Source organism: Oncorhynchus kisutch, unplaced genomic scaffold (assembly GCF_002021735.2).
Source record: "Oncorhynchus kisutch isolate 150728-3 unplaced genomic scaffold, Okis_V2 Okis09a-Okis19a_hom, whole genome shotgun sequence".
Taxonomy (NCBI): domain Eukaryota; kingdom Metazoa; phylum Chordata; class Actinopteri; order Salmoniformes; family Salmonidae; genus Oncorhynchus; species Oncorhynchus kisutch.
The window spans coordinates 9447654-9457653 of NW_022261985.1; the positions used below are offsets into that span (position 1 = coordinate 9447654).

General features: G+C 44.6%; 1 long non-coding RNA gene across 1 annotated transcript in view; it reads left to right on the forward strand.

The window, feature by feature from the left end:
• LOC109877202 (uncharacterized) overlaps positions 1–845 on the forward strand; it is a 2044-nt gene extending 1199 nt beyond the window's left edge. The window contains exons 1-2 of the long non-coding RNA XR_004207037.1: positions 1–278; positions 327–845. The exon at positions 1–278 is cut by the window's left edge and continues 1199 nt beyond it. This is a non-coding gene — a long non-coding RNA (uncharacterized LOC109877202). The remainder of the gene's footprint in view (positions 279–326) is intronic.
• The last annotated feature ends 9155 nt before the right edge of the window (positions 846–10000 follow it).

Here is a 10000-nt window from a genome sequence, read left to right on the forward strand (position 1 = left end):
TCTTATTATTGTTTTTTCTCTCTCCATCGTTACCCAGATTCAGAATTTGGAGGCAAAAGCTATTTTTTTATTATCTTGAGCTCTTAAAATACCAGAATTGTATAAAAAATATATAGATGAGTATTTATACCAAAAGTATATTGTGTAAAGTAAAGGGTCCCTGAGGAGGAGGTCTGATGGAGGCCTGGCGCATGCTCTGCAGATTGTAGGTAGTAGACCTAGCTAGCCAGGTTTAGCTAGCCTAGCATCCCGTTGGCTAGCCAGGTTTAGCTAGCCAGGTTTAGCTAGCCAGGTTTAGCTAGCCTAGCGTCCCGTTGGCTAGCCAGGTTTAGCTAGCCTAGCGTCCCGTTGGCTAGCCAGGTTTAGCTAGCCTAGCGTCCCGTTGACTGGCCAGGTTTAGCTAGCCTAGTGTCCCGTTGACTGGCCAGGTTAGCTAGCCTAGCGTCCCGTTGGCTAGCCAGGTTTAGCTAGCCTAGCGTCCCGTTGGCTAGCCATGTTTAGCTAGCCTAGCGTCCCGTTGACTAGCCAGGTTTAGCTAGCCTAGCGTCCCGTTGACTGGCCAGGTTTAGCTAGCCTAGCGTCCCGTTGACTAGCCAGGTTTAGCTAGCCTAGTGTCCCGTTGACTGGCCAGGTTTAGCTAGCCTAGCGTCCCGTTGGCTAGCCAGGTTTAGCTAGCCTAGCGTCCCGTTGGCTAGCCAGGTTTAGCTAGCCTAGCGTCCCGTTGGCTAGAGGCTGTGTGTACATTACCTTCATAGGGCCAGTGAATAGAATGCATATTTTGTTTTTTATATCAGAGTGTTAAATCTGTGTAATATGTAATAAACAACTTTACCAAATGAGCGTAATCTGTGAGTGGTGTTTGTTATTCCTAAAAAGGAGATTGGTGGTGGTACGATTTAGAGGTAATAAACGTTGTGTGGAACAGAACAGAATAACTTTTTCGTAAGCATGTCAAGATCCACAAGGAAATATGACTTTATAACTTTGTGAAATATTAAAATAATGGATCTGAACACAATCATGTCATTATTCCATCAGCGCCGGGGTGGAGGGGTGGGACACCAGGCATGTGGAGACGAAAAATAAAGTTATTTCAGGCTCTGCGTCAATCATGACTCATGTATCCTTCTATTATCCTCGTTGTCATATGGCGGTGTAATTAAATGAACTTAACGTTGTATATCTGAGAAATAAAGCATGTTTGATGTTATTTTATATGCAATCACACAACAGGAGTTATTGTTCATAAAATCCTGCTTATTGCCCATGTAAAGGGTATAGTAAACTCATGCTGATTGCCCATGTAAACGGTATAGTAAACTCATGCTGATTGCCCATGTAAAGGGTATAGTAAACTCATGCTGATTGCCCATGTAAAGGGTACAGTAAACTCATGCTGATTGCCCATGTAAAGGGTACAGTAAACTCATGCTGATTGCCCATGTAAAGGGTACAGTAAACTCATGCTGATTGCCCATGTAAAGGGTACAGTAAACTCATGCTTATCGCCCATGTAAAGGGTACAGTAAAACCCATGCTGATTGCCCATGTAAAGGGTACAGTAAACTCATGCTGATTGCCCATGTAATGGACATGACTGTATCTATGTGTGATTATATAGCCACATTCGTAAGTCATGAGTTATGATAATGAATGCAGGAAATCAGGAAGTGATGAATAGCAGAGTAATGTATGACTGAAGGTTCTGTGTCTACAACAAACAAACAAGTTAATGATTAAACCGAGACTCAAGGCCACGTTGAGATGATGTAAGCATTACAACCTACAGTTGAAGTCAGGAGTTTACATACACCTGAGCCAAATACATTTAAACTCAGATTTTCACAATTCCTGACATTTAATCCTTGTAAATCCCTGTTTTAGGTAAATTAGGATCACCACTTTATTATAAGAATGTAAATGTCAGAATAATAGTAGAGAGAGATTTATTTCAGCTTTTATTTCTTTCATCACATTCCCAGTGGGTCAGAAGTTTACATACACTCAATTAGTATTTGGTAGCATTGTAGCAACGTTTCGGATAGCCTCTCCCACAATAAGTTGGGTGAATTTTGGCTCATTCCTCCTGACAGAGCTGGTGTAACTGAGTCAGGTTTGTAGGCCTCCTTGCTCACACATGCTTTTTCAGTTCTGCCCACAAATGTTCTATAGGATTGAGGTCAGGACTTTGTAATGGCCACTCCAATACCTTGACTCTGTTGTCCTTTAGCCATTTTGCCACAACTCTGGAAGTATGCTTGGGGTCATTGTCCATTTGGAAGACCCATTTGCGACCAAGCTTCAACTTCCTGACTGATGTCTTGAGATGTTGCTTCAATATATATATTTATAATTTTCTTTCCTCATGATGTCATCTATTTTGTGAAGTGCACCAGTCCCTCCTGCAGCAAAGCACACCCACAACATGATGCTGCCACCCCTGTGCTTCACGGTTGGGATGGTGTTCTTCGGCTTGCAAGCCTCCCCCTTTTTCCTCCAAACATAACTATGTTCATTATGGCCAAACAGTTATATTTTTGTTCCATCAGACCAGAGGACATTTCTCCAAAAACTACGATCTTTGTCCCCTTGTGCAGTTGCAAACAGCAGTCTGGCTTTTTTATGGCGGTTTTGGAGCAGTGGCTTCTTCCTTGCTGAGCGGCATTTCAGGTTATGTCGATATAGGACTCGTTTTACTGTGGATATAGATACCTTTGTACCTGTTTCCTCCAGCATCTTCACAAGGTCCTTTGCTGTTGTTCTGGGATTGATTTGCACTTTTCACACCAAAGTACGCTCATCTCCAGGAGACAGACCGCGTCTCCTTCCTGAGTGGTATGACGGCTGCTTGGTCCCATGGTGTTTATACTTGCATACTATTGTTTGTACACATGAAAGTGGTACCTTCAGGCGTTTGGAAATTGCTTCCAAGGATGAACCAGACTTGTGGAGGTCAACAATTTATTTTCTGAGGTCATGGCTGATTTGTTTAGATTTTCCCATGATGTCAAGCAAAGAGTCATTGAGTGTGAAGGTAGGCCTTGAAATACATCCACAGGTACACTTCCAATTGACTCTAGTGATGTCAATTAGCCTATCAGAAGCTTCTAAAGCCATGACATCATTTTCTGGAATTTTCCAAGCTGTTTAAAGGCACAGTCAACTTAGTGATTGTAAACTTCTGACCCACTGGAATTGTGATACAGAGAATTATAAGTAAAATAATCTGTCTGTCAACAATTGTTGGAAAAATTACTTGCCATGCACAAAGTAGATGTCCTAACAGACTTGCCAAAACTACAGTTTCTTTACAAGAAATTGGTGGAGTGGTTGAAAAACGAGTTTTAATGACTCCAACCTAAGTGTATGTTAACTTCCGATTTCAACTGTATCTCTCTATCTCTCTAATTCTCTCTATATATCTCTTCCTTCCTTATATTCATTTAAACATGACCATGAACACACACACACACACACACACACACACACACACACACACACACACACACACACACACACACACACACACACACACACACACACACACACACACAGGCATTAATCCACTTATACTAATGAGTCAAACCAGCCCTGTATCCTGACTTTAATAAAACACATGAGTTCGTGGAAAACCTTCCAGTCACAGTTCCTCTGTTTCTCAGTTTCAGTTTCCACACACCGACCTTCATTTTAACACGCTTATCTCAGATTTCAGTCAGACCAAATAGCACCATTTATTTGCTCATGTCCCGCGCTGTATATACACATTATACTGTATATACACATTATACTGTATATTGTCCTACTTGTGAAAGTTGTATAATGGATCCATCACAGCCGTGCCTGATAAACCTAGTTGTTCCATACCTAGTGAGAATGCCTGCGTCCCAAACGGAACCCTATTCCCAACATGGTGCACTACGTTGACCAGTGCCCTATGGGCTCCAGTGCACTATATAGGGAATAGGGTGCCATTTGGGACTAATCCAATATCTGTCCCATGTGTGTAGACCCTGTGATGCATGGCTCTGCCCGGCCAGACTCTCCGTGGTTCCCCACCACCAATATCTGTCCCATGTGTGTAGACCCCGTGATGCATGGCTCTGCCCGGCCAGACTCTCCGTGGTTCCTCACCACCAACGGGTTGTTCACACAGTGTGCCGTCAATTGTTTGATGGCTTTATTTTCTTTACTAATTACAATGTCCGCCCTGAGACGACAGAATACCTTTGGGACTGGTCATGGCCCGTTTAAACACGGCTGAGAAAGAGATGAGACAGACTGTGAAGAAGAGAAGAGAGACAGAGTGATGGGTCAGAGAGCTGGAGAGAGAGAGAGACAGAGTGATGGGTCAGAGAGCTGGAGAGAGAGAGAGAGACAGAGTGATGGGTCAGAGAGCTGGAGAGAGAGAGAGAGACAGAGTGATGGGTCAGAGAGCTGGAGAGAGAGAGACAGAGTGATGGGTCAGAGAGCTGGAGAGAGAGAGACAGAGTGATGGGTCAGAGAGCTGGAGAGAGAGAGACACAGAGTGATGGGTCAGAGAGCTGGAGAGAGAGAGACACAGAGTGATGGGTCAGAGAGCTGGAGAGAGAGACAGAGTGATGGGTCAGAGAACTGGAGAGAGAGAGACAGAGTGATGGGTCAGAGAGCTGGAGAGAGAGCGACACAGAGTGATGGGTCAGAGAGCTGGAGAGAGAGAGAGACAGAGTGATGGGTCAGAGAGCTGGAGAGAGAGAGACAGAGTGATGGGTCAGAGAGCTGGAGAGAGAGAGAGAGAGAGAGAGAGAGGAAGTCACAATCAGATGAGCTCCTGCATTTTTCAGCATTTTCTTTAAAAAAGATAGATTAGGAGTTAGATAAACGTAGATTTTTTGTCAGGAACACTTACTGGATTCTACCCTCTACAACATAACCCCTACTTCAAATCAAAACTTAAAACCTACAACCTGATTTTGGACGGAATTACGGAATCACCTGGAAGGTTCACAACTACCAAGATTTGTTTCTCTATACAGCAAATTCTCTGGAAAACAACAGAAACCTGAAAACACCATCCAACCTGGAACTGAGTGAGTAATGCTTAGTCTGAAACTACATATATAATTTTTTTTCCCAAAAGCCAAGAAGAAAAATACACAACATTACTTTATAAGGATTTCTAACTCTAATTCTAACATAATTCTGCCAAGCTTGATACAGCTTCAAATAGCCCAACAATGGTAGGAGAGTCACACAGTCTACCCCAACCAAATGGAGAGGCCTTAGAAGCTCCCTCCCGCTGTTCAGAGGTAATTAAAATACAGTACCCTGTGCATGTAAAGAATGATAAGGGAAGAAAAGATTACAAAATGAAGCTCCTTATGGAAAATCAAGAGATTCTTTTTGCTGACTATTACAAAAATGGGAACATCAGCAACCTTATCTTCCACACAAACCATCCCCTGGCATGGCACAGTGCTATATTAGCACACTACCCCTCTGTTACGAGAGGGGGGATTAACGAGGGGTGGAAACTCAGAATACTTGACAACGAGGACTCTGAGTTAAGTAATATAAATATCTATAAGTCCGGAACAGTGATGGTACAGCGTAACCACAAACAGTTTCAGCTGGACTTTCACCTAATCAAAGAATTAGCTCAGCAGGAGAAACTCTCCCTTGATAAAGATACCCCCACCCCGAGAGGATCAGACCAGACCTCTTCATTATGTAACCCCACAGATGAGCAACCCCCAGCGGAGGGTCAACCTCCCAGCACAGATTACCACTCCCTCATTGAAATGAAGGACAAATTCACCCAGCTGGAGATAAGGCAGGTGGAGCTGGAACAGCAGGTGATTACACTTCAGTCAGCACAGACCCAGACAACAGTCCAGCACAACAACAGCCCCTTAACCAGACCCGGAGAGCTGGAGGTGGACAGAGACATATCTGCACTTTGGACAGTGGTGAGACAAATACAACAGGAGAAAGAGGAGCAGAACAGAGCACTAGAGGAGAGTATCAGACTGCTGGTGGAGGAGAGGTTGAGGGGGATGGAGGAGAGGGTGAGGGGGATGGAGGAGAAGTTGAGGGGGACGGCGTGTGACAGAGAACAACCCACTAGAGAGGTGGCCACCCCCACAGAGAAGCCAGCAGAACAGCCCACCTCAGCACCCAACAAAAGTCTCGACACCACAGCAGAACAGTCCATACCAGACCCTGACCATAGAGTCGACACCACAGCACAACAGACAAATGAAGAACCCCAAGCCCAGAGGCTCTCACCCCCTCTGAGCACCCCCCCTGTCAGCCACCCTGATAGCCCTTCTGTCAACCCCCCCACACCCACTGAGGACAAACCCTGATAGCCCTTCTGTCAACCCCCCCACACCCACTGAGGACAAACACAAGACACAGATTGTACTACTTATGGACTCAAATGGGAAATAAATAGAAGAAAAAATACTTTTTCCCAAACACAGTGTGTCTAAACTCTGGTGTCCAAACACCCAGCGTGCCCTAGACCTTCTGTCTGAGGCCAAACTAGGCTCACCCAGCCACATAATAATACACACAGGCACAAACGACCTGAGAGCACAGCAGGAAAGAGTGGCCACAGCACTGAAGGGAGTGATTGAAAAGGCTTCTTCTACTTTCCCCAACGCACAAGTGGTTATCTCCACCATGCTACCACGAAAAGACTTCCACCCCGCCACAATACAGCGGGTAAATGCAAGTATTTCCCGTGACTGTGCCTCAAAACCAAACGTTTTCCTGGCCCACCACTCCACCCTGGACTTGAACAGCCTCTATGACCAGGTCCACCTCTACAAGGCAGCAGTGCCCACCTTTGCCCGGACTCTAAAGGACATCGCTCTCAAACGCATCCCCAACACTCCACACAGGAGCAACAGATCAATAGACACCCCACCCAGACCAGCGAGACACCCTCCCAGATCTGCAGGACCTCCCCCTGGACCTACACATAGAGGACCCACGCCAAGAGGAATTACATCCAGACCACAGTACACCCAGACACATCCACACCCCCACCCCAACCAATCAACACCCCCCCACGTCAACCATGCCCACACTCCATTTAGGCCCCCTCAGATCAGACCTATGCCACTCCTGCCCACCCCATGCACCCCACCCCTGCAAAGAGGGCCTCAACATGGAAGCCACACATACGCCCAGGTAGTGAGCGGGCAAACAGTCCCAACCCCCACTCTCACACTCGCCCAAGCCAATGGCATGTACCAGATGCTCAGCAGGCTCTGCTCACACTTACTGGCCTGAGGCTAAACCACGACCAACAACATTGGACACTCTATGGAACAAAAAGCCTTCACTATATTATCCTGGAATATCCAAGGCCTGAGGTCATCTGCCTTTGGCCTAAAGAGCAGAAACCCGGACTTCACCAAAGAAATCGGTAATACAGACATTGTCATCCTGCAAGAAACCTGGTATAGAGGAGATGGACCCACTGGTTGCCCTCTAGGTTACAGAGAGCTGGTAGTCCCATCCACCAAACTACCAGGTGTGAAACAGGGAAGGGACTCAGGGGGTATGCTAATTTGGTATAGAGCAGACCTAACTCACTCCATTAAATTAATCAAAACAGGAACATTCTACATTTGGCTAGAAATTCAAAAAGAAATTATCCTAACAGAGAAAAATGTCCTCCTGTGTGCTACCTATATCCCCCCACTAGAATCCCAGGGAAATCAATCACTTCCAGGCCCAGGGACATGTACTAGTCTGTGGTGACCTAAATGCCAGAACCGGTCAAGAACCTGACACCCTCAGCACACAGGGGGACAAACACCTGCCTGGAGCTGACAGCATTCCCTCCCCCATATGCCCCCCTAGGCACAACTATGACAACATAACCAACAAAAACAGGTCACAACTCCTGCAGCTCTGTCGCACGCTGGGTATGTACATAGTCAACGGTAGGCTTCGAGGGGACTCCTATGGTAGGTACACCTATAGCTCATCTCTTGGCAGTAGTACTGTAGACTACTTTATCACTGACCTCAACCCAGAGTCTCTCAGAGCGTTCACAGTCAGCCCACTGACACCCCTATCAGACCACAGCAAAATCACAGTCTACTTAAACAGAGCAATACTCAATCATGAGGCATCAAAGCCAAAGGAACTGAGTAACATTAAGAAATGCTATAGATGGAAGGAATGCAGTTTGGAAACCTACCAAAAAACAATTAGGCAACAACAAATTCAATCCCTCTTAGACAATTTCCTGAGTAAAACGTTCCACTGTAATAGTGAAGGTGTAAACTTGGCAGTAGAAAATCTTAACAGTATATTTGACCTCTCAGCTTCCCTATCAAATCTAAAAATCTCAAATAGAAAACCGAAGAAAATTAACAATAATGACAAATGGTTTGATGAAGAATGCAAAAATCGAAGAAAGAAATTGAGAAACCTGTCCAACCAAAAACATAGAGACCCGGAAAACCTGAGTCTACGCCTTCACTATGGTGAATCACTAAAACAATACAGAAATACACTACGGAAAAAGAAGGAACAGCATGTCAGAAATCAGCTCAATGCAATTGAAGAATCCATAGACTCTAACCACTTCTGGGAAAATTGGAAAACACTAAACAAACAACAACACGAAGAATTATCTATCCAAAATGGAGATGTATGGGTAAACCACTTCTCCAATCTTTTTGGCTCTATAACAAAGAATAAAGAGCAAAAACATATACATGATCAAACACAGATTTTAGAATCAACTATTAAAGACTACCAGAACCCACTGGATTCTCCAATTACATTGAAAGAGTTACAGGACAAAATAAAAACCCTCCAACCCAAAAAGGCCTGTGGTGTTGATGGTATCCTCAATGAAATGATCAAATATACAGACAACAAATTCCAATTGGCTATACTAAAACTCTTTAACATCATACTTAGCTCTGGCATCTTCCCCAATATTTGGAACCAAGGACTGATCACCCCAATCCACAAAAGTGGAGACAAATTTGACCCCAATAACTACCGTGGAATATGTGTCAACAGTAACCTCGGGAAAATCCTCTGCATTATTATTAACAGCAGACTCGTACATTTCCTCAATGAAAACAATGTACTGAGCAAATGTCAAATTGGCTTTTTACCAAATTACCGTACAACAGACCACGTATTCACCCTGCACACCCTAATTGACAATCAAACAAACCAAAACAAAGGCAAAGTCTTCTCATGCTTTGTTGATTTCAAAAAAGCCTTCGACTCAATCTGGCATGAGGGTCTGCTATACAAACTGATGGAAAGCGGTGTTGGGGGTAAAACATACGACATTATAAAATCCATGTACACAAACAACAAGTGTGCGGTTAAAATTGGCAAAAAACACACACATTTCTTCACACAGGGTCGTGGGGTTAGACAGGGATGCAGCTTAAGCCCCACCCTCTTCAACATATATATCAACGAATTGGCGAGGGCACTAGAAAAGTCTGCAGCACCCGGCCTCCCCCTGCTAGAATCCGAAGTCAAATGTCTGCTGTTTGCTGATGATCTGGTGCTTCTGTCACCAACCAAGGAGGGCCTACAGCAGCACCTAGATCTTATGCACAGATTCTGTCAGACCTGGGCCCTGACAGTAAATCTCAGTAAGACCAAAATAATGGTGTTCCAAAAAAGGTCCAGTCACCAGGACCACAAATACAAATTCCATCTAGACACTGTTGCCCTAGAGCACACAAAAAACTATACATACCTTGGCCTAAACATCAGCACCACAGGTAACTTCCACAAAGCTGTGAACGATCTGAGAGACAAGGCAAGAAGGGCATTCTATGCCATCAAAAGAAACATACATTTCAACATACCAATTAGGATTTGGCTAAAAATACTTGAATCAGTCATAGAGCCCATTGCCCTTTATGGTTGTGAGGTCTGGGGTCCGCTCACCAACCAAGACTTCACAAAATGGGACAAACACCAAATTGAGACTCTGCACGCAGAATTCTGCAAAAAT